Here is a 25,615-nt window from a genome sequence, read left to right as displayed (position 1 = left end):
GAATGTTGTCCTAAAGCTAAATCATTCTTTGGAGTAGTGCAACGCATCTACACATTGTTTTCTCCTTCTCCAAAGAGATGGAAATTTTTTAAAGATATGGTACCCGGTCTGACTCTGAAGCCATTATCACAAACACGGTGGGAAAGTCATGTTGAGAGTGTAAAAGCTATAAAAGATCAAACTACACAAATAAGAGATGTTTTGCTTGAATTGGCTGAAAAAAGTGAAGATTCCAAAACAAAGAGTGAGGCTGAGACCTTAGCGATTTTTGATTTGGAGAATTTTGAGTTCTTACTTGGAATGGTTATTTGGTACAAATTGTTATATGCAATTAATAATGTCAGTAAGTTTCTTCAATCTGAAAGTATGGATATTAGCATTGCAGTCAACCTCTTACAAGGACTTATTGTATTTCTTGATGAGTATAGAGAATGTGGATTTTCCAGTGCCATGGATGAAGCTAAGAAACTAGCAAATGACATGGGGTTTGAACCTAAATTTCAAAAAAAACGCATAACCCGAAGAAAGAAACAGTTTGATGAAAGTGGCAGTGACGATGTAACACTATCAAGTGAAGAATCTTTTAGAGTAGAATATTTTCTGTTTATAATTAATCAAGCTCGATCTTCCCTTCAACTCCGATTTGAACAATTTAAACAATATGAAGAGACTTTTGGATTTTTGTTAAACTTAGAGAAGTTGAAGACTGAAGCCGATCCCTTAAATAGCTTAGAGAAGCATTGTGAGAAGCTTGAGAAATTTTTAAGTCATGATGGACGTTCAGATATTGATAGTTATGATTTATCTATAGAATTGATGACCCTAAAGTGTTATTTAACCACTGAAAGAACGGCAATTGATGTACTACGTCATTTGGCGAAACTGGATGGTTTATTCCCAAATGCTTATATTGCTTATAAGATTTTGCTAACAATACCAGTTACCGTTGCAGCAGCAGAAAGAAGTTTCTCAAAATTGAAGTTAATCAAGAATTATCTTAGATCAACTATGTCTCAGGACAGATTGAATGGATTGGCTATGTTGTCAATTGAGAAAGAAATAATCGAACAACTTGATTATACTGATTTGATAAATATTTTTGCATCTAAAACTGCTAGACGAGTATTGTTTAGGTAGTTTATATAAATATTTTATATAATTTTATTTAATATAATATAAATATTTGGAATATTATATTTGTTTAATGTGAATGCAAATTTTATTGTTATTTTGATTCTTTACAAAAAATTGGGAGGCGCTGCCCCCGAACTCCTACTATTAATAGGGGGCCCATTTTTTTCCCCCGCCTCAGGCCCCATAAAACACAGGTACGGCTCTGTGTGTACCACCGTATGGTATCATTGTACAAAAACAACCTGTTTGGTTGTTTGCTCGCAGTAGGCTAGCGGTAGGGTAGCTTTCACTTTCCTTATATATGGGGTGGCAACCGCCCGGTTCGGGCCAGCCCATTGGGAAAACCCTGGCCCACGGCCTGCCCATGGGCCTAATTGGGCCGTGCTGGGCATATATATATATATATATATATATATATATATATAGAGAGAGAGAGAGAGAGAGAGAGAGAGAGAGAGAGAGATTTGAAATTGATATGTGCTAAATGGATTTTCTGACCTTTTGGTGTTTTTTAGCAGTTCCGACCTCATAAATGTGTTGGGCACGGTCGATTTACGAGGAATCCACACTTGAATCATGTGTTTCGATGAAGAAATGATATTTGGAGCCTCAAAAATTTACAAAGATTTTGGACCATTGATTTTTTGAACCTTATAAAAACCCACCCATGTGTCAGAATCGAACACTTCAAGAGCTGATCCCTATAAAATCAAGTACATAGATCACATCTGTACGATCATAATTTAAAAATAAAACAAAAAAACCCTGAAAAACTCATTTAGCACGTATGGTTTCACACCTACCCATTACTCTATATATATACATACATAGGCTGCCTGGCTTATTGCCCACCTCTCTCTCTCTCTATATATATATATATGTGTGTGTGTGTGTGTGTGTGTGTGTGTCAATGGATCAGATTTGACCTAGACCCGACCCGTACAAAACCCTATAGGGTCATGATTTTATGACAAATAAGAAGGTTCAATTAGAATCCGGGTCGGACATAATGCATGATCCGAGTTCCAGGTATGGTTTGTGAAAATTCGTACCTAACCCAAGCATGATCCGAGTTCCAATTAAGATTCATGATTTTTCAATGTAAAAGAGATAAAAAAAATATTATTTTATAGGGCATGGACCGGGTCTGGTTCATGTAATCCTTATAGAACCAGGGTATGGCTTTCCTTATGGTGGAGCCGATCAAACCCGGGTCCAGACTCGGTACCCGCATCTTAAAGTCAAATTTGTGTTAAGACTCATCTAGGTCCAAATCAAATCCTATCCCTTTTTTGTTTACTCAATAGGGAACATGTATTTGATTAAGATTTTTTATGCTTAGATGTGTATTTTAAAGAGGTAAAAAAATTAATGGTTGATATTATACTAAAATTTGATGAAAAAATAATTACATTTTACATCAAAAAATTTGAAAGAAAGCTCGTTTCTTAGTAAATAAGCAACGATAAACACAATGGTTTAGATTAGGTAAAAAATATTTGAAAGTATGATTTTTGGAGGGTCCTAATTGGATCTAGCATCTCATATATACTACCATAAGTTATGGTGGTACAATACCACCATAGAAGCACTCATATATATATATATATAAATTTTTGCTACGCTTATGTGTTAGAAAATAATACATATATATATATATACTTGAATTTGTATATATATATGTATATAAATACATATTTAAAGTATATACACATATTCCTATATTTTTGTTTTTATCTTCTGTAATTTTCTTTTTTTGTAATTTTCATTTTTTTCTTCTTTTTATACTTTTTCTGTACACATTCAGTAGCTAATTGTTGTACACAGTCTGTCTATGTACACAAAGAGACGTTGGGAACAACCCAACGTCTCTTTATTAGCTGCTTTACTGTATAAATATGGGTGTTTTAAACCCATTGAAAATGTAATAGTTGAAGGGGTTTTTTGTCCCCTTATGCTTATCAATATAGTGCATTTGAAGCAATTTTCTTCTTTGTGTGGTGTAAAGCATTTGAATGCTATTTTGTGTTGTCATATATTTTGAGTGTTTAAAGTATCAAGTTATTCAAAACTTGATTGTGTGTAAGGCAAATTCACATGGTATCAGAGCTTGGTGCATGATCAAACGTGCATTGGTGGGCTGCCTTGAAAAGTGTGTTTATTCTCCGTAGTGGTGGTGATTTTTTCTTCTCTTCTAATTCACCATGGGTGAATTTTTCCCACACAATACAAGCAACTCCAACTTTATTCCGCCATTCAAACTTGAAGGAAGCAACTACAACATTTGGAGACATTCATTAAGGGTCAAGGTTTGTGGGGATTCGTAAGAGGTACTATTCTTGAACCTACTCCCAAAATTACATTAGGTGAAAATGGGGTTTAGACTAGTCTTGACGAAAGAGACAAAGCAATGGAAGAATACTATAAGAAATTGGATGAATGGGAAATGAAAAACACAAAAATTCTTTCATGAATGCTAAGTGGAGTGGAAACAAAAATTGCCTCAAACCTATTGTGCTACAAAAAGGCTAATGAAGCATGAGAATACTGAAAAAGATATGGCTCACAAATATTATCTCCAAGAAAATGTTAGAAATATCAAACAAAGCGATAAAAATGTAAGAGATTACTTTATGGAGTTATTTTCCATATGTACCCAACTTGCCCAATTTGAACCCAAATAAGAAGGTAAGTGTATAAAAATGCGAAGAGTTCAAGTTGAAGAAGATAAACTCTTTGCTTTTCTCTATGGTTTGAGACTCGAGTTTGAACAAACAAGGGCTGCCTTACTATCATCTTCGTCACCTCTTCCTATTCATGAGATTCTCACTAAGCTTAGTGGAGAAGAAACTAGGCTAAATATGAGTAAAAATGTTAGTGTGCTTGCTACTTCTAGCAATGACCCAGAAGAGGATTGCGCACTTGCCACATCTAAACCGGGACATTACATCAAGCCATACAAACCTCCTCATTTTAGTAAGAGGAGAGTAAAAAATCATTTGCCATAACTGTAATGAACTTGATCATATTAGGCCTCAATGTCCTAGATACAAATATAGGCCTCAAGAAAAACGTGTTGCCGCTGCACCATCAAAACAAGATGAGGATACTTTGAATCTCAAAGATCTCACCAAATCATTATCTCAACTAACAGATGCATTGCAACCATTACTCAAAAGATTTACCTCAGGAGCGGCCATTGCATCCTCTTTTACTCCTGGTATGTGCTCTTGGATTCTTGATTCAGGAGCTTCTTTTCATATGACCCCACATAAGTCTATATTATCCGAATGTCAACCTAATTCAAATGCATCATTTGTTTCCACTGCTGATGGCACTGCCTTGGAAATAGAGGGTGTTGGCATTTTTAAAAATGATTTGACAAAATATAACAAATTTTATATTACAAAAATAAGACTTATACCAAAACTTCATCTTAACCTACTTTCAGTTTCTCAAATCTCGGATCATGGATATGATGTCATTTTTTCATCAAGTAAATGTTGGGTGCAAGTCCGGAAAATTGATTGGGGAATGTTCTAGACACGGAGATCTCTATTATATGGATTTCCTTTGTATTCCAAAGGAATCTTTTTGTAACACTGCCCAAACAAAAGATATATGAACTTGGCATCATAGACTTGGGCATCCAAATATAGGAAAATTAATTTTTGTACCTGTTACCAAGAATCTTTGTAAAAATAATTTTGAATGTAAAGAATGTTTGCTTGGTAAAATAACAGCCTTGCCTTATGGTCAAAGAACTTTTTATTCTTCAATACTTTTTGAATTAGTTCACTCGGATGTGTGGGGTCCTGCTCCTGTTGCCTCTAAAGGAGGATTCTCCTACTACGTTGTGTTTATCGATGATTTCACTAGATATTGTTGGATTTACTTTCTGAAGTTTAAATTTGATGTATTCACAATTTTCAAAACATAATTAAAAATCAATTTGAAAGCAAACTCAAAATCCTCATAACAGACTCTGGAGGAGAATATTTGTCAAATGAATTTAAACAATTTTTAGAAAATGAGAGAATCTTACATCAAAGATCGTGTCCTAGAACTCCACAACAAAATGAAATTTCAGAAAGAAAACACAGACACATTATGGAAACTACAAGGACTCTTCTTACTTCTAAAAATGTTCCAAAAAATCTTTGGGCTGAAGCTGCATTAACTTCAGCATATCTTATAAATAAGATGCCCTAAAAAACATTGTCTAATGAAATTCCCTTTGAAAAATTATTCAAATATCAACCTGACTATCAAAGACCGAGGATCTTTGGTTGTAAATGTTATTTTTTAACCTTCTAAAGCTATCCCCTATGCGTTCATTGGTTACTCTGAAACACAAAAAGGATTTAAATGCTACGATATAAAAAATGATAAGCTTCTTGTCTCAAGAAATGTTAATTTTGTTGAAAATGAAAGTGGATTTGAAGGAAACATGTCACAAGACATAAATTCTGATTATTCTTTCTTGTTTAAACTGTTGTCTAATGATGAAAATAGTTATGTAGAATCTCCTAATAAAGATAAAACAACAGTTGAACCAATAGTATACACTAGAAGAAATCAAAATGCAACCAATGAAAGTGTAAATCAAAGTAACCATGAAGGATTAGAAACTCCTTCAGAACAAACTACCATTCGTAGATCTGAACGAATATCAAGAATTCCAAACAAATTTGTGTCTTATGACTCATTTTCTCCTAAACATAGAGCATGTCTTATAGCTATTCATTCATATTTTGAACCCTCATGTTACAATGAAGCAAACAATTTACCCAAATAGATAAAAGCTATGCATATAGAATTAGATGCTATTAAAGAAGCTAACACTTGGGAAATTTTAAATTTACCCATTGAAAAGAAGACCATAGGATGAAGATGGGTTTTTAAAGTAAAAACCTAAAGTGATGGATCATTGGAAAGGCATAAAGCCAGACTAGTTGCCAAAGGATATTCTCAAGAATATAAAGTGGAGTACGAAGAAACTTTTGCTCCTGTTGCCAAGATGACCACTGTTCGAATGCTTGTAGTTATTTCAACTATTAAAAATTGGAATATATTTCAAATGAATGTTAAAAATGTTTTTTTGAATGAGAATCTTAATGAATAAGTATACATGGATGTTCCACCTGGACTGATAATTCCTTCAGGTAAAGTACTTAAATTAAAAAAGGCACTATATAGCCTTAAACAAGCACCTAAAGCTTGGTTTGATACGTTTAACAATGTTATTACAAGATATGGTTTTAAACCATGTTGTACTGATACAACGTTATTTATCAAGAATTCTTCTGCAGGTATTATAATCTTACTTTTATATGTTGATGATATGTTGATTACAGGTACTGACAAAGAAGGAATCAAGAAATTCAAACAGTTTTTAAAAAATTCTTTTGAAATGACAGATCTTGGATTCCTAACATATTTTCTTGGTATAGAAGTATCCTACTCTAACAGAGGGTACATATTGTCACAAACTAAGTTTGCTTCAGATATTATTGACATGTCAGGACTATCAGATGATAAAATTTTTGACACCCCAGAGACTGTTGGAATGAAGATACGAGCCGATGATGGAGTTCCTTCGGACAATCCAACTCCCTTCAGACAACTCGTGGGATCTCTTATGTATTTAAGTATTACAAGACCAGACATAGCTCATGTTGTACATATAGCCAGTCAATTTCAACACGCTCCAACATCAGCTCATATGAGTGCAGTCATGAGAATTATTAAATACATTAGAGGCACAATAAATAAGGGAGTTTTTTTATCTTCTTCTTCCTTATATCTTATTGCATACTCTGATTCTGATTGGGAAGGGGATCCAAATAATAGGCACTCAACAACTGGTTTTTATGTATTTCTAGGTGAATCTTTGATTTCATGGAGGTGCAAGATGTTAAAATGTACCCATCAATTGTTGTAATTAGACATATTTTATATATATAAAAGATGATACATATATATATATATATATATATATATATATATATATATATATATGGTATATATGTATATGTATCCTCCTATTTATATATATAAAATATATATTTTCCTTTTGTTTAGCCGTAGGGGTATTTTAGTCTTTTCCTCTGTTTTACGCACATTCACTTTATGAATGTGATTGTAATTTATTTTATTTTTATTTTTCTTTTATTTTTTATTTCTTTTTTCTCAAGTACCAAAAGGTACCTTGGGGGCCCCACTCAAATAGACGTTGGGCCCCTTTCAACGGTCACATTTGTGACCGTTGGAGGGGCTCCAACGTCTATGAGTGGAGCCCCTCCAAGGCTCCTTTTTGTTGTTATAAATAGGGGCTCTCCCCTTTGTATTTCTTACTTCTTGAGGGAGCTTATGCTCCATTGTAATGGGGTTTTTACCCCTTCTCCATTATTCTTCAATGATATGCAACTTATGACTTTATGTCATATTTTTCCCTTTTTATGGGTTTTATGTGTTAGCACATTATGTGCTTATGTTGTTTCCCTTTAATGGGTATATTTGCACTTCACGTGCATAGATATGGGTTCATTATTGAACCCAATGTATTTCAAGTCACTTTCTAACATGGTATCAGAGTGAGGTCACGATGGGGTTGTCCTTTGGTGCAACGGAAAGCGTGTCGCTCAAGAAATGGTGAAGTATTCATTGCTCTTCCTAAAGTATTATGCTTTTGAAGTTATTCGGTATGTATCCCTTTTCTTAAAAGTATTATACAACAACAACAACAACAACAACAACTACGCCTTCATCCCAAAACAATTGGGGTCAGCGATATGAACCAAAAAAGAAATTCATTTTGGGTCTTCCACATGAATCCTTTTCCTCCAATCATTTCTATCCAACGCCATGTCCTCGGTGAGGTTCAAAGCATTCATATCCTTTCCTATCATCTCCATCCAAGTCTTCCTAGGCCTACCCCGACCTCTTTTAACTAATATATTTTCCCATTTCTCCAACCTTCTAACTGGAGCATCATTAGGCCTTCGCCGAATATGTCCAAACCACCGTAAACGATTCTCTCGCATCTTATTTTCAATGGGTGCAACACCTACCTTCTTACGTATCTCTTCGTTCCGAATCTTATCTTTTATTGTATTTCCACACATCCATCTAAGCATCCGCATCTCAGCTACACTCATTTTTTGAATATGATGTCTCTTGGCAGCCCAACATTCCGTACCATATAGTAAAGCGGGTCTAATAGTCGTCCTATAAAACTTTCCCTTCAACCGCAATGGCATTCTACGATCGCACAACACTCTAGTAGCACTTTTCCATTTCATCCACCCAACCTTTATCCTATGATTTACATCTCCATCAATTTCTCCATACTTTTGAATGATGGATCCCAAATATTTGAAATAATCATTCACCGGTATATCTTGCTCACCAAGCTTCACTACACTCCCATCACTACTCCGTTGCTTACTAAACCGACATTTCACATATTCAGTCTTACTCTTACTCAACTTAAAACCTCTAGCTTCCAATGTCTGTCTCCATAATTCTAACTTAGCATTAACCCCAGCTCTAGATTCATCAATCAAAACAATATCATCAGCAAACAACATACACCACGGTACATTTTCTTGAATTGATCTCGTAAGCACATCCATCACTATCGCAAATAGGAAAGGGCTTAAAGCAGATCCTTGATGTAACCCAACCGTTATCGGAAAATTGGTTGTCACCCCTCCACAAGTGCGGACATTGGTTACTACTCCTTCATACATATCTTTAATTATACTAATGTACTTGAGAGAAACACCTTTTTTCATCATTGTCCACCAGAGAACGTCCCTAGGTACTCTATCGTATGCCTTCTCTAAATCAATAAAAACCATATGCAAATCTTTGTTCCTCTCTCTATATCTTTCAATAAGTTGTCTAAGAAGATGTATAGCTTCCATAGTTGATCTTCCAGGCATAAAACCAAATTGATTCTCCGATATCATGACAACCTTCCTCAACCTAGACTCAATCACCCTCTCTCAAAGTTTCATAGTATGACTCATGAGTTTTATACCACGATAGTTTGTGCAATCTTGTATATCACCCTTATTCTTATATAAAGGCACCAAAGTACTCTTCCTCCACTCATTAGGCATCTTATTTGTTCGCCAAATCAAGTTAAAAAGATTTGTCAACCATTCTAAACCTTTCTCTCCCAAGCATTTCCAAGCCTCGATAGGTATACCATCTGGGCCAACTGCCCTTCTTGATTTCATTTTCTTCAAAGCCTCTGCAATTTCTTTCTTTTGAATTTTGCGCATGAAGTCACGATTTATCTCATGAAAAGGAATGGAGAAGTCTCCAAGATCTTGAGCATGACTATCATTAAATAGCTTATCAAAATAATCTTTCCATCTCTCCTTAATCTCCTCATCTTTGACTAAAACCCTTTGCGTTTTATCTTTGATACATCTAACCATACCCAAATCCTTCGATTTCCTATCTCTCATCTTTGCAAGCCTATAAATATCCTTCTCGCCTTCTTTAGTATCCAACTTGTCATAAACCTCCTTATATACCTTAGCCCTCGCGTTTCGAACAACTTTTTTAGCTTCCTTCTTTGCTATCATATACTTCTCCAAATTCTCATTATCACGACTCTTACTTAGATTTCTATAACACTCTCTTTTAACCTTAATAGCTAATTTGACATCCTTCTTTGCTATCATAACCTTAATCTTAAAAGTATTATGCATTTGAAAATATGTTTCTTGCATATAGTTTGTTCATTTAATGGTCATGATAGTTGAATTATTTCTTTTTACATTTCGTGTGCTCATATATTTTGAAAATATCTTCTTTTAAATTTGGTGAAATCGTTTGTTGTCCAAATATAAAATTCGTGTTTTTCGAACTACTCATCGCATATAATAGTAATTTATGTTTTTAAAAATTACCTTCAATTATGTGAGATTTATAGTTCTTATATAAATATTTCATGATTGACCTATAAGTTAACTTTTAAAAATTATATATATGATCTCTTGCTAAAATAATGATCTTTGCTTAAATTTTTTTAACTCTCATATGAACCCTAATTTGATTCGAGTTCCCCTCTTGATTATGGATTTTAGTGCATTTTGAAAAATTTGATATAATCATTATATGAGAATCTCTCACATCTAAAATCTTTGTTGAATCCTAAAGTAGTTCTTGTTAATGATGACTTATAAGAACTCCTAAAAAGTTTTTCAATGTTTCTTTTTTGAAAAATTATCTATGATAAACCATTAGGAAAGATTGTTTTAAAAGGAATTTCCCACATAGAGTGCATAGTTCATCTATTACATCCTTTTTGGTATAAATGATTTTATTTTTCATCCTTATAAACTTGTTGGTTTGTATTTTTCATAAGGTTTCGAAACCTCTTAATAATATCTTTAAAGATGCCTACATTGGCCATAATATGGTTTTCTTTGTCCTCAATTGCACTTATCAAGCATGTAATTATATAATTAAAATTTGAGAATTTCAAGCATTGCTCTTTTTATAAAGTGCATACTTGCTCACTTTTGTGTATTTTTGTATTTTGTGCACATTTGCTTCTCAAATATTTTGCGCTTGTATGCATTCCCTCTTTTTTATGATATACATGCCTTAGTGCATGTTTGTTTACACCTTGGTGTGTATTTGTTCAAGTATTGTATGAGTGCCTTCGTGCACATCTTTTATAAAGCCTTGTGTGCTTACATGTGTATTGTCTCTTCGTAGACATTTTTTGCATTATGGAGCCTTTATGCACATTTCTTTTATGAAAAATATAATGAATTTAGATATTGAGTTCTTGTTAAATCATTGTAAGTGCTTATAGCACTTTGTATGTGTCCGCATATCTCATCACAATCAAAGAATATTTTAAAATTGTTGTATGGGATTTAATTCCAAATCTATAAATTTTCAAGTGTTTTTTGAATATTCTTTCCTTGAGTATTGTGTTAAAGCCTTCTTTGTGAACCATTACGGTTCTTATGATTTCTTTGATTAAAAGCTTGATTGTCTTGATGAATTCTTTATGTTGTTGTGTTTGTTGCTTAATAAGTCTTTTTTGGTACAAGACTTCTTTTGAAGATTAAGCATAATTCGTGTTTATGCAAAATTGTTTTGATGGATTATATTGGACCTTTGATTCAATTTGTTAATCGGTCCTCTTGGTAAAAACTTTTATTTGGAAAATGATTCCTTATGTGGTTACTGCCCTTTTGTGGCACTTATATTTGTCCATCACATGTTATTTAATGCATCATTTATTTGGCCTTATTTTTGTTATATTAGAGATGTTTGTCGAGGTGAGTTATGGGCACCTCGTGTTGTATCATTTTAGATTGTCCACCTTCCATATTATAGATGATTGTTGAGGTGAGTTATGGGCACCTTGGGACTCTAAAATGATTTGTTATTTGATCTCTAATTATGAGTGTCACTCATTTTTTCTCTTGTGGCCATTGATATTATGGATGCCTCTATGTAAATGTGATGGACATATGGTGTTTGAAACCTTAAATGTTTTAAGGTATATTTAAAATCAAGGTGTTTTGGGATTATAGCCCAACCTTTTATTTGTTTAAGAATCTTATGAGTGCACTTGCACATTTGTGATTCCGTATGTTGTGCTTGTTGTGCACATGTGTTCTTGTGTTTTTTCACAAGTGTTCTTGGTGTGTGTATGTTCACACATTTGTTCTCAAGAATATTATTTTATCGATTGTAGTATCTTGTTGAAGATACTTTTTAGATGCATTTATTCCAAAATGTTATTGTTATGAGTATTCTTTTTTAAAAAGGAATATTGTTTCATTCAAGGTTTTATTTATATGTTGTCATTACAAGCTTTATTGCCTCAAAAGTCCTTTTCTTTTATGCCCATTATCTAAGTGTCATCATATGTAGACAAGAATTTTATTACACCTTCGTGTGTTTTTAGCCCTTTGTTGGCTTTTGCTCTCTTGGTCTAGTAGCTGAACACACTTGTCTTGAGTGATCTTATATGTAGACAAGACACGTTGATTCACACCATCGTGTGTGATCTTAGTCCATGTTGGCGTTTGTGTTCTTGTTCTAGTCGCTTAGATGTATGCTCATGGTTGGCTTATTTCACTCATTTCAAGTGTCATCTTATGTAGACAAGAGATGTATTATGTTTTAGCCCATGGTTGGCTTATTACTCTTGTTCTAGTAGCTGAACATACTTGGTTTTAAGTGTATTTTTACGTAGACAAGAGATACTTTTTAGTCCATGTTGGCATGTATTCTCTTGCTCTTGTCGTAGATGCACTTATTTCAAGTATTATTATATGTAGACAAGAGGTTCGTTTACACACCTTTGTGTGTGTCTTTTGCCTTTAATGGTTTTATATTCTTGATCTAGTAGCTTATACACTTGATTTATGGGTTTTGGAGGACTAATGAGGAAGTTGTTTGTAATGAATAAACTATTATTGAAATTTGCAAAATTCCATTCATGACTTGTGTTTTTCAAGTAAATCATCTTTTTGATATGCATATCAAGTTGATTTCTTAGCATTTAATCTATATATTAAGTGCTTATGGTTTTTGCCACCCTTATATGTAAAATGTTTTTTTTTATTAAGTGTGACTTTCATAAATGTTTTTAAAAACCTTGTGAACTCTTGGGTTTATTTTGCCTAAAGTATGCTTGGAGACTTCGTTTCTCTTTTTTGGATCTTCACTACATGTTTGAAGCATGTTTTAGTTCTTTGAGTATCAATTCATATTATGATTCGTATATGCATATGCTCTTTATGGCCTTTTTTGGGCTCTCATTCAATAAAGCATATGTATGTTATGCCTCTTCGTAGGCTTCTTGTGGTATCCCTTAGTGGATCATTTTGTTATTCCCCATTATGGGGGTTATATTTGTCCAATGGTGGACCTTATGAATGCATTATGCATTCTTATAATTTTTGCATAATTTGCTTCTGTTCATTTTGTTTTAACATAATGTATGATTTAGAAACTTTGGTTTTCTAAATTTTTCGTTTCATACTAAAGTAACTATCATATTATGCATAAATTTTGCACCTTGTTAGGAATGTTCCTTTTTGAGTAAAGTGCAAAGATATTGTTTACTTGTTCTTTGTTGTTTTCTTTTCTCAGGATCTTGGAGATAGGACAAAGGGAAGTACCCTGGATGGTTCGGGAAATGGGTTCATCATTTGAAGACAATTGGAGGAAGGCTATTTCAAGTTTCATTGCATCCTTGCCGAAGCCTCTTGGAGTCGCCGAAGCCTCGTGGAGTTTTGCCCTTTTTTCAATCTTTTCGTTTCCCTGCAAAGCTTGAGGGGGGGTGTTAAAATGTACCCATCAATTGTTGTAATTAGACATATTTTATATATATAAAAGATGATACATATATATATATATATATATATATATATGGTATATATGTATATGTATCCTCCTATTTATATATATAAAATATATATTTTTCTTTTGTTTAGCCGTAGGGGTATTTTAGTCTTTTCCTCTATTTTACGCACATTCACTTTATGAATGTGATTGTAATTTATTTAATTTTTCTTTTTCTTTTATTTTTTATTTCTTTTTTCTCAAGTACCAAAAGGTACCTTTGGGGGCCCACTCAAATAGACGTTGGGCCCCTTCCAACGGTCACATTTGTGACCGTTGGAGGGGCTCCAACGTCTATGAGTGGAGCCCCTCCAAGGCTCCTTTTTGTTGTTATAAATAGGGGCTCTCCCCTTTGTATTTCTTACTTCTTGAGGGAGCTTATGCTCCATTGTAATGGGGTTTTTACCCCTTCTCCATTATTCTTCAATGATATGCAACTTATGACTTTATGTCATATTTTTCCCTTTTTATGGGTTTTATGTGTTAGCACATTATGTGCTTATGTTGTTTCCCTTTAATGGGTATATTTGCACTTCACGTGCATAGATATGGGTTCATTATTGAACCCAATGTATTTCAAGTCACTTTCTAACACAAGAAACAACAAAAGGTGTCACTATCATCCACAGAAGCTGAATATAAAGCAATGACGACTACTACCATGGAGATCGTGTGGCTCAAACAACTCATTTCAGATATAGGAATTCATCTTCAGAATCCTACAAGATTATGTTGTGACAACAAGAGCTCCATATACATTGCTCAAAATCATACGTTTTATGAAAGAACTAAGCATATAAAGATGGATTGCCATTTTGTACGTGAAGAATATTTAAAGAAGACTATTGATCTTCCCTACGTGACATCAGAATATCAACTTGCGGATTTCTTCACCAAGGCACTGTGCTCACCAAGATTCAATTTTTTACTAAACAAACTTTCGGTGATTTCACCATAAGTTTGAGGGAGACTATTAAAAATAATACATATATATATATATATACTTGAATATATATATATATATATATATATATACTCTTCGTAATACAAGAGTATATATATGTATAAATATATGTATATAAATACATATTTAAAGTATATACGTATATTCTTGTATTTTTGTTTTTATCTTCTGTAATTTTCTTTTTTTGTAATTTTCATTTTTTTCTTCTTTTTGTACTTTTTCTGTACACATTCAGTAGCTAACTGTTGTACACAGTTTGTCTCTGTACACAAAGAGACGTTGGGCTGAAGCCCAACAGCTCTAATAAGAGCCGTTGGAAAGCCCAACGTCTCTTTATTAGCTGCTTTACTGTATAAATATGGGTGTTTTAAACCCATTGAAAATGTACTAGTTGAAGGGGTTTTTTGTCCCCTTATGCTTATCAATATAGTGCATTTGAAGCACTTCTCTTCTTACTGTGGTGTAAAGCATTTGAATGCTATTTTGTGTTGTCATATATTTTGAGTGTTTAAAGTATCAAGTTATTCGAAACTTGATTGTGTGTAAGGCAAATTCACATTATGGGTAAGGAACCCCCTAGTGAAAAAATATAATATTTTTGTTTTTATTTCACATCTAACCCTCCAGATGTCATCTACATATTAAGTTTAGTAGAAACAGACTTTGGGATCCTGTTTTTCTAACGTATATGTCAAATTTTACAAAGGTAAAAAAATCAACAACCTATAATAACATATTTTTACATTAGAAAACTATGATCTAAGGATTCAGTCCTATTTTGATCATGCTTAATACATCCATGAGGTCAGATATGGTCAAAACTGTAATGAAATAGCCGAGAATATACGACAAATGCCTCTAAGGGCTTACAAGATTACAAAGAGAGTGCACAAGCACATGTCCACTATGAGACAATAAAATAGCCAACAAAGGGCAACACAAACAAGTAAAAAACATATCCTTTTAATGAGCATATGCTTTGGCAAAAAGCATTAAGAAATAAGGGGAACCACCCCTATTTATACACATACAATAGGAGAGGGAGGCCATTGGGAGCTCCCACATAGAGAAGTTGAGAGCTCCCAATAGTCATATTAATGACCGTTGGGGAGCCCTAACGTCTCTATGGTCAAATGACCATAGAGCCCCCCAATGGCCTATATATTTACAAATAAATAAATTAATTAATTAAATACAAAAATAATTATTTTATAAATAATTATTATTGTTAAATATATATATATATATATACATACATATATATATATATACATGTATATATACATACATATATATATATACATATTTATATATATATATATATATATATATTGTGATTTCTTTATATTGCCTGATAGGGGTATTTTGGTCTTTTTACTTATATAATAAGTTGTTTATTAGAAACAACTTATTTCTTTTTTTCTTTTTATTCTTTTTTGTTCTTTTTTTTTAAGCATTGGGCCCCACATTTGGAGTCGTTGGGGCCTCATGTTAGAACATCAGTTTTCACCAGATCTGATCTGCAAAAGAAGGAAAAGTGAGAAGAAAAAGATAGAAGAAAGAGAAGACGCTGAGTCGATTTTGCTGACACAGGCTCACAATTTTTTTCATTCATTATCGTGGCCTGGTTTAATGTATTTAAGCATTAGGTATTAGGTTACAACTTATGGACATGATTGTCCTATAACAAGTTATAATATTACATTCGTGCCCCAGTAAACACGCCAATGCGCAATCCCAGTTTGGGTCTGGGTCAGACCCAAACTGGGTCCAACACTACACTTAATACCCTCCCTCAAGTTGTGCATGGTCTTGAACCATGGATAACTTGTTCTTCAGGAACCAAAATCTGTTTTTCGTCAAACCCTTTGTAAATAAATCCGCCACCTGGTCTTTAGTAGGAATGAAATTAGGCTCAATCTCTTTGTCTTCAACCTTCTGTCGAATGAAATGTTGAGCTATCTCAATGTGTTTTGTCTTACTGTGGAAAATAGGATTAAAGGATATATTAATGGCACTTTGATTGTCACACAAAATAGACTTGGAGATCTGTTCCTCCAATTCATTCAACAAATGTCTTGTCCAAGTAGCTTCAGCAGTTGCAGCAACCATTGAGCGATATTCAGCCTCAGTACTTGATCTAGCTATTGCTTTTTGTTTTCTACTGCTCCAGGATACTAGGTTTTCCTCAAGAAAGATGCAATATCCGGAAACCGACCTCCTTTCATCAGGATCTCCTGCCCAGTCCTCATCACTGTAGATCATGACATCATGCATGCTTCCTCTTTTCCAACTTTTCTGATACACCAACCCATCTCCAATGGTACCTTTTAAGTATCTCAACACTCTCTTGACTACATCCATATGCTCTGTTCGTGGCTCATGCATGAACTGCGACACTTGATTGACAGAATAAACAATGTCAGGGCGAGTAAAGGTAAGATATTGAAGCATGCCAACTACACTTCGATATCTTGTAGGATCTGGGTACAAATCTCCATCCTGTGAACTGAGCTTTTGATGTAAGACACTCGGTGTAGACAAAGGCTTGCAATCTTGCATACCAAATTTCTTTAATAAATCCAGTGTGTATTTATGTTGTGTTAAGGTCAGATAACCATCCTTACTGTCTACCTCGACCCCAAGGAAATAACGCAAATCTCCCAAATCTTTCATCTTAAACCTTTGACTTAATAGTCCTTTTATTTCTTCAATGTGATTCATTGAATTCCCTGTAACTATAATATCATCAACGTATATTAACAACAAGGTGGTTATACCTTTATCCTTGAAGATAAATAAGGAGTGGTCTAAGAGAGATCTACAAAACCCATGCCTCTGTATTTCTAAGGAGAAACTCTCAAACCATGAGCGTGAGGCCTGCTTCAAACCATATATGGCTCTTTTTAGTCTGCATACATATGTGCTTGGGTCTCCCTCAGCATATCCTAGAGGTTGTTCCATGTAAACTTCTTCCTTCAAGTCTCCATGAAGAAATGCATTTTTGACATCTAACTGACTCAATGTCCATCCATGTTTGACGGCTAAAGACAATATAATTCTTATTGTCCCAATTTTGACCACGGGATTGAAAGTCTCATCATAATCCTTACCATATTCCTGTGTAAACCCCTTTGCAACAAGTCTTGCTTTGTATCGTTTTATAGTGCCATCGGGTTTGTATTTGATTTTATAAACCCACTTGGAATCAACAACATTTTTGTTAGGAGGTCTGGCAACAATTTTCCATGTCTGACATTCATGAAGTGCTTCCACTTCTTCATTCATGGCCTCAATCCATTTGTTTGATTTCACAGCATGATGAAACCCTATGGGTTCATCATGCTTATCAACCTGAGACAGAAAAAGCTGAAGATCCATAGAAAAATTATTGTAACTGACCCACCTGTCAATAGGATGTCTGATTCTATTCGAACTCCTCAGGTTTCCAACCGGCACATAAGTATATGATCCAATGTGAGGAGCAGGGGGAGTGCCTTTTTCTCTTTGCACATACACATACCCTTTAAATTTGTCAATAGGATGTGATTGTGGGTCTGCCCCTTCTTCAGTATATGAAGCTCCACCGACCTGATCACCAGATTGAGGTAAGCATGCTTGACCTGAGTCAATATTATTTTGGTCAGCCGAGTTTGTTTCTTGAGTACACTGAGGTGAGCAATCACCATAAGCATCTGCAAATAATTCTACATTCATCCACGGATGATAAACTTCTTCTCTGGGAATCCTTTGACATGTATTAAATTATACATCTCCAAGATTATTCTCGTCAAACACAACATTCCTGGAAATCTTAACACGCTTAGTCATGGGGTCGTAACACCGATAACCTTTATAATCATCAACATATCCCACAAATCTACACTTGGAAGCCTTTGGTTGGAATTTGTTCCTGAGAGAATCATCAATATGAACATAACAAATGCATCCAAACACACGCAAAGCATTATAATCGGGTTGAATGCCGAAAAGAGAACAAAATGGTGAACTATTTTGCAAAACTGTCATAGGCAGACGATTTATAATATAGACAGCTGAATGGAATGCTTCTGTCCACAGACTAATGGGAAGATTACTATCGTGCATCATGCTCATGGCCGTTTCAACAATATGTCTATGCTTTCTCTCAGCGACCCCATTTTGTTGTGGCGTATGTGGACAAGACACTCTACGCTTTATTCCATTACTTTGGAGAAAATCAATAAAATCCTTCGATGTATACTCACCACCTCCATCACAATGAAAATGCAGAATATTGGTAGAGAAATGGTTTCGAACAAAGGCATGAAAGTTGCGAAATATGGAAAAAGTTTCAGACTTATACTTCATAAAGAATATCCAAGTATAACGAGAGTAGTTGTCAATAAAGATGAGATAATATTTGCTGCCAGAAGAAGAGCATACTGGCGCAGGACCTCAAACATCTGAATAAACAATTTCAAAAGATCTTGAAGCTCTTTTATTTATAGAATCAAAAGGAAGTACATGACTCTTACGCATCTGACAACTGGGACACTTTTTATTACTGTTCTCAAGCGCTAAGCTTGATTTAGGAATTAATTTGCTTGATACAAGTTTCTCAAGAAAAGAATAACTGCAATGGCCAAGGCGATCATGCCAAAGACTTGGCTTATTACATTTGGAAAAACTAAAAACAAACTCAGGACCTGACTTAGATAACTCAGACGGAAAGGACTTAGACTTCAATAAGGGCTTCAAGACGGGACCGTTACGCGCAAATGGATCTTCCTTGAAGATGTACATATTTCCTTTTCGCTCCTCTTCAACGAATGTCTCCCCCGTTTGAAGATCCTTGACATACACAGAATAGGGAGTGAATTCAACATAAGAATGTGTATCATCAACAAGTTTAGACACAGAGATGATGTTCTTTTTTATGTTAGGAGCATGAACAACATTTGACAAATTGAGAGACAATTTTGATAGAGGAATGATTGCATTATCAATGTGATAAATGTGATGGGGAGATCCATCTCCAATAACAATACTATTTTTACCAAAGTAAGGAACCGAGTTCGAGAGCTTACCAACATCGCCTGTAACATGGGTCGCTGCTCCTGAATCAACATACCATGATCCTTGATCATTCTGTTTTAAGTGTAACCCAGACAGAGCTGCCAGCAAAAGTTGTTTCACCTCCCCATCAGACTTGGTAACATTATCTTCCTTCTTGCACTCAGTGTTTTGCAATTTGCCTTTATTTTGAGGATTAAACCAGCAATTTGCCTTAATATGCCCCTTTTTATTGCACAGGTAACATGTCGGCACAACTCTTTGAGTTTGGTTCTTCGCATTAGAGTTGAACGACATATTGGGTGTGGGAAGCAAACCTGGACCTGCAAATCTACCACGACCTCTTCCTCCTCTGAAGCCATTTCCTCCACGACCATGACCAAAGGAGAACCCAGTGGCTAAGACATCTTGGGAGTCAGATTGAGCACCAGAATCTTCAGCGATGCCTTTCAATGACATTTCGTATTGTAGAAGTTTTGCTCGGAGGTCTTCAAATGTGGGAAGCACGGGCAAGCACAACAACGATGTCACCAATACATGATAATCTGGGCCTAAACCATTTAATGTTTGTTGCACTTTATCCTTGTCTGGCACTTCACATCCAATAATGGCTAGTTGATTTGTAATAGTTTTCATCTTATTCAAGTAATCCATGATAGATAGACCACCTTTCTTAAGAAGCTGGAATTCACGCTTGAGAAATAAAACTCTTGCTTCAGATATCTGAGAGTATGTCTGTGTCAACCTGTTCCACAATTCCATCGTTGTGCAGTCGTCGGGGATAATAACTAGTACTTCCTGAGAGTCTGAGACAAGGTAGACGTGTTGTAGGCAATTAATGCCTGATCTTTTCTCATCCAAAAGACAATCCGGGTTGCGAACAAGGTGAGTAGATGCAGCCTCATGAGCGTCTGTTTCCTCCTTTGCAATGAACTCTGGTGGGACTGGAATTGATCCATCCAAATGACCAAAGAGATCTTGGCTCCTGATAAAAGGAACTATTTGTCTCTTCCAAGTCAGGAAATTGAAATTATTTAATTTTTCAGAAACAAGTTGGCTAAGGAAGTTTGATGACAAACCGGACTGGGTTGAAGAAGAATCCATGGTTATGAGATACGAGAATATAAAATGGAAAACACTCTAAGAAAGAAGCAATCAAATGACTACTTAAAACTCAAGATAGTGTGATTGTTTAAAATCAATCCAGAAAGGAACTGGCTATAACAGAATTCAGATCTGCCTTTTTTTTTTGCAGATATCAGATCACAAGAGTATTCAAATTATCAATTCAATATTTATGAATCAAGCCAAAGCACAATTAATCAATGTTGTGGATATTCAAGTTATCAAATCACGTGAACAAGTGTCAGATCACGTTGATTAACCGAGTTTTTAGATTAATCAACGATGAGTATTCAGATAAAGGAATGAGAAAACAGATTCAAGAGAAAGAAAAGAAAGGAAACCACGAGTTTTTGCTTAAAATATAGCGGCGATTCAAGAGATGTTGATTAACCGTGTTTTCAGACTAATCAACGATCAATTTTCAGATGAAAGAATGAGAAAACAGATTTTAGAGAAGTAAGAAAGAAGAAATTGTGTTTTCAGATGACGGAAGAAAGAGGAAACCACGAGTTTCAAGAAAGGGTTTCAAATGAAAACACGAAAGTGCTTTCAGAAAAAAGAAAATCTGGATGAGAAGAAGAGATTGTACCTTTGAGAGAAAATACGATAACACAGATTGTGGAAGAGGGAAAGTTTCCTGACCGAAATCAGATATTCTCTATGGTCATACCTTTTTGGAATCAATACCGAGCCCTAGGTCCAACCGTGCTCTGATACCATGTTAGAACATCAGTTTTCACCAGATCTGATTTGCAAAAGAAGGAAAAGTGAGAAGAAAAAGATAGAAGAAAGAGGAGACGCTGAGTCGATTTTGCTGCACACAGGCTCACGATTTTTTTCATTTATTATCATGGCCTGGTTTAATGTATATAAGCATTAGGTATTAGGTTACAACTTATGGACATGATTGTCCTATAACAAGTTACAATATTACATCTGTGCCCCAGTAAACACATCAATGCGCAATCCCAGTTTGGGTCTGGGTCAGACCCAAACTGGGACCCAGACCCAAACTGGGTCCAACACTACACTTAATACCTCAATGGTCATAAATATGATCGTTGGGAGCTTTCCAACGACTCCAAGAGTGGGGAGCTCCCAATGGCTCCTCCTCCTCTTTCTTGTATATATAGGGGTGTTCCCCCTTCTCATTTGTAAGGTGTTCTTACACCCATATTCTCAATAATATTTGCCTTTTTGCCTCTTGGCATTGTCCCTTTATAGATTTACGTGTGTGCACTTAAAGTGCTTGTATTCTCTCTTTGTTTATTCTCCATTGTTGGACTTGTAAGTGTTTTATACTTGATATTTGTATTTTCGTTTACTTCATTACATGGTATCAAAGCCAAAACAACTTTTCTTGGCATTTTGCCTCTTTTGGGTCTTGGGATTCTTTTGTTCGAGTTCATGCCTTGTGAAGGATTCATGATCGTTGTGTAGCTTGGATTTAAGAAAAATATTTAACCGGTATGTATCTTATATTTTTAAGTGTTTTTTGTGTTATTTATTTCATGCATTATGCATGAGAAAATACTTTTTTTCTTTATCATTATATATATAATTATATATATGTTATTATTTTTAAAACAAAAAATCTCTTTAAATGGTTTTTTTAATCATCATTGGACTTTTTTTCTATTAAATATCTTATAAAACTTATTTGTTTATTTTTGAGCAAATTAGATATATGTATGTTTTGAAATCATGTTTGAATCTTAATTTTTTTCAAAACTTGCTTTGATATATATATATATATATGCATATAATCATGTATGTTTGAGCATGTATTGTTGGCATTTAGATGTTTTATTTGAACAAGTCATGATTATAAATGTCAAATCATGTTCGTATTGTTGAACATGGTTTTGTTCTTTTTGATAAATTATTACATATTTTAAAATAATTTGATATTTCAAAATAATGATGTTGTGTGTATTTCACAAGTATAATTTTATGAAATTTTGCATGAACTTGTGTTTAATATGTCTCTTTACTCTTGGTATATTAAAAGTAACATATGAAGTGTTTAAAATTATGATCTAGCTTATAAAATATTTTTTCTTAATATTTAATCTTTATGAACTTATAATTATCTTACATGATGAATAAGATTGTTTGTTCGTGTATAAGGTATTAAGCATAATTTCTTATGGAAAGTCATTCACTTTAATAAATGTCTTTTATGGGTCTTTTTTGGGACAATAGTTATGATATTAGGTGTTTATATTGTTGATCTTTTTTGTGAAACTTGTGATTATGTTATTAGTCTCATGGCATTATTTTACATGCTTTGCATATGATTTAAATATTGTGTTGCATACTTGGTTTTTAATAGAATACTAAGTTAAGAATCATGAGAAAATCCTTTTTGTGGGAGCTATATGTGTTTCTCTCATGGTTCACTTTAGTACTTGTCTATTATTGATTGACGTGTTTGTCCACTTAGATCCTTGGTGGACATGTGTGTTCATGATTAAAGACTCTTGACTTATTGTATACTTGTTATTTATAAAATATAAATTTTTATATTGTGCCCTTAGTGCTTTAAATCTATCACTTGCATATATGCTTAAATTTATTCATATGCATGTCTTTTGTATGATATATGTGGCTTTAAGTTACTTAAATTATTGCATATACATGAGTTTTTTTGATCTCTTTATGAGGGTGAGAAGGATATTTATAGGTTTGCAAAGATGAGAGATAGGAAATCGAGGGATCTGAGTATGGTTAGATGTATCAAAGATGAAACGCAAAGGGTTTTAGTCAAAGATGAGGAGATTAAGGAGAGATGGAAAGATTATTTTGATAAGCTATTTAATGAAAGTCATGCTCAGGATCTTGGAGACTTTTCAATTCCTTTTCATGAGATGAATCGTGACTTCATGCGCAAGATTCAAAAGAAAGAAATTGCAGAGGCTTTGAAGAAAATGAAATCAAGAAGGACAGTTGGCCCAAATGGTATACCTATCGAGGCTTGGAAATGCTTGGGAGAGAAAGGTTTAGAATGGTTGACAAATCTTTTTAACAAGATTTGGCGGACAAATAAGATGCCTAATGAGTGGAGGAAGAGTACTTTGGTGCCTCTATATAAGAATAAGGGTGATATACAAGATTGCACAAACTATCGTGGTATAAAACTCATGAGTCATACTATGAAACTTTGGGAGAGAGTGATTGAGTCTAGGTTGAGGAAGATTGTCATGATATCAGAGAATCAATTTGGTTTTATGCCTGGAAGATCAACTATGGAAGCTATACATCTTCTTAGACAACTTATTGAGAGAAATAGAGAGAGGAACAAAGATTTGCATATGGTTTTTATTAATTTGGAGAAGGCTTACGATAGAGTACCTAGGGACGTTCTCTGGTGGACAATGATGAAGAAAGGTGTTTCTCTCAAGTACATCATTATAATTAAAGATATGTATGAAGGAGTAGTAACCAATGTTCGCACTTGTGGAGGGGTGACAACCAATTTTCCTATAACGGTTGGGTTACATCAAGGATTTGCTTTAAGCCCTTTCCTATTTGCTATAGTGATGGATGAGCTTACGAGATCAATTCAAGAAAATGTGCCGTGGTGTATGTTGTTTGCTGATGATATTGTTTTGATTGATGAGTCTAGAGCTGGGGTTAATGTTAAGTTAGAATTATGAAGACAGACATTGGAAGCAAGAGGTTTTAAGTTGAGCAAGAGTAAGACAAAATACATGGAATGTCGATTTAGTAAGCAACGAAGTAGTGATGGGAGTGTAGTGAAGCTTGGTGAGCACGAAATACCAGTGGATGATTCTTTGAAATATTTGGGATCTATCATTCAAAAGTATGGTGAAATTGATGGAGATGTGAATCATAGGATAAAGGTTGGGTGGATGAAATGGAAGAATGCAACTGGAGTGTTGTGCGATCGTAGAATGCCATTGCGGTTGAAGGGAAAGTTTTATAGGACGACTATTAGGCCCACTTTACTATATAGTACGGAATGTTGGGCTGCCAAGAGACATCATATTCAAAAAATGAGTGTAGCTGAGATGGATGTGTGGAAATACAATAAAAGATAAGATTCAAAACGAGGAGATACGTAAGAAGGTAGGCATTGCACCCATTGAAAATAAGATGAGAGAGAATCATTTATGGTGGTTTGGACATATTCGACGAAGGCCTAATGATGCTCCAGTTAGAAGGATGGAGAAAGGGAAAAATATATTAGTTAAAAGAGGTCGGGGTAGGCCTAGGAAGACATGGATGGAGGTGATAAGAAAGGATATGAATGCTTTGAACCTCACCGTGGACATGGCATTGGATAGAAATGAATGGAGGAGAAGGATTCATGTGGAAGACCCATAATGATTTTCTTTGTTGGTTCATATCGCCGACCCCAATTGTTTTGGGATGAAGGCATAGTTGTTGTTGTTGTTGTATGGTTATTTGAGAATCTCTATATGTGTTTTGGTCCTCTTTAATGCCATTGATTGTCTCATAGTAGACTTGTAATTTAGACTATATAGCTTGCTTATATTAACGATGCTTATAATTGCATGTGCATATGATTGTATTCAGTCCAAGTTTTTCATCTACTATTATTGGATTTGATTTGAAACTTTGTTTTTTCAAATCGGTACTTATATTTGAACTCACTTATTTGGAAAATGATTTTCGTGAGTATTTATTGTTTTTTTATGGCATTTGTTGCATTCATCACAAAATTTTATATGATGCATCATTTTTCTTGGCCTTGTTATTTTTTATTCATATATGCTGGGGTGAGTTGTGTTTACCTCGTTTTTTGTCAGTTTAGATTGTCAACTTATGGTTTGGCTCTAACTGACAATTGTTTAATCTCTGGATCTGAGTGTGTTGTATTACTCATTTGTTGTATGGCCATTATTATGTTTGATGCTCATAATTATGTTTATCTGTGATGGCTATCTATTT

At 34.4% G+C, this 25,615-nt stretch overlaps 1 protein-coding gene across 1 annotated transcript in view; it reads left to right on the top strand.

The window, feature by feature from the left end:
• The window catches only part of LOC149831650 (ATP sulfurylase 1, chloroplastic-like), a 57,555-nt gene that overhangs the window by 5,428 nt on the left and 26,512 nt on the right, over positions 1 to 25,615 (top strand). The gene's annotated exons all lie outside the window — the stretch shown is intronic.

This window comes from Nuphar pumila, chromosome 7 (assembly GCF_984573655.1).
Source record: "Nuphar pumila chromosome 7, dmNupPumi1.hap1.1, whole genome shotgun sequence".
Lineage (NCBI taxonomy): Eukaryota > Viridiplantae > Streptophyta > Magnoliopsida > Nymphaeales > Nymphaeaceae > Nuphar > Nuphar pumila.
Note: the sequence above shows the minus strand (reverse complement) of the source record. Positions and strands in the feature narration are given on the sequence as shown.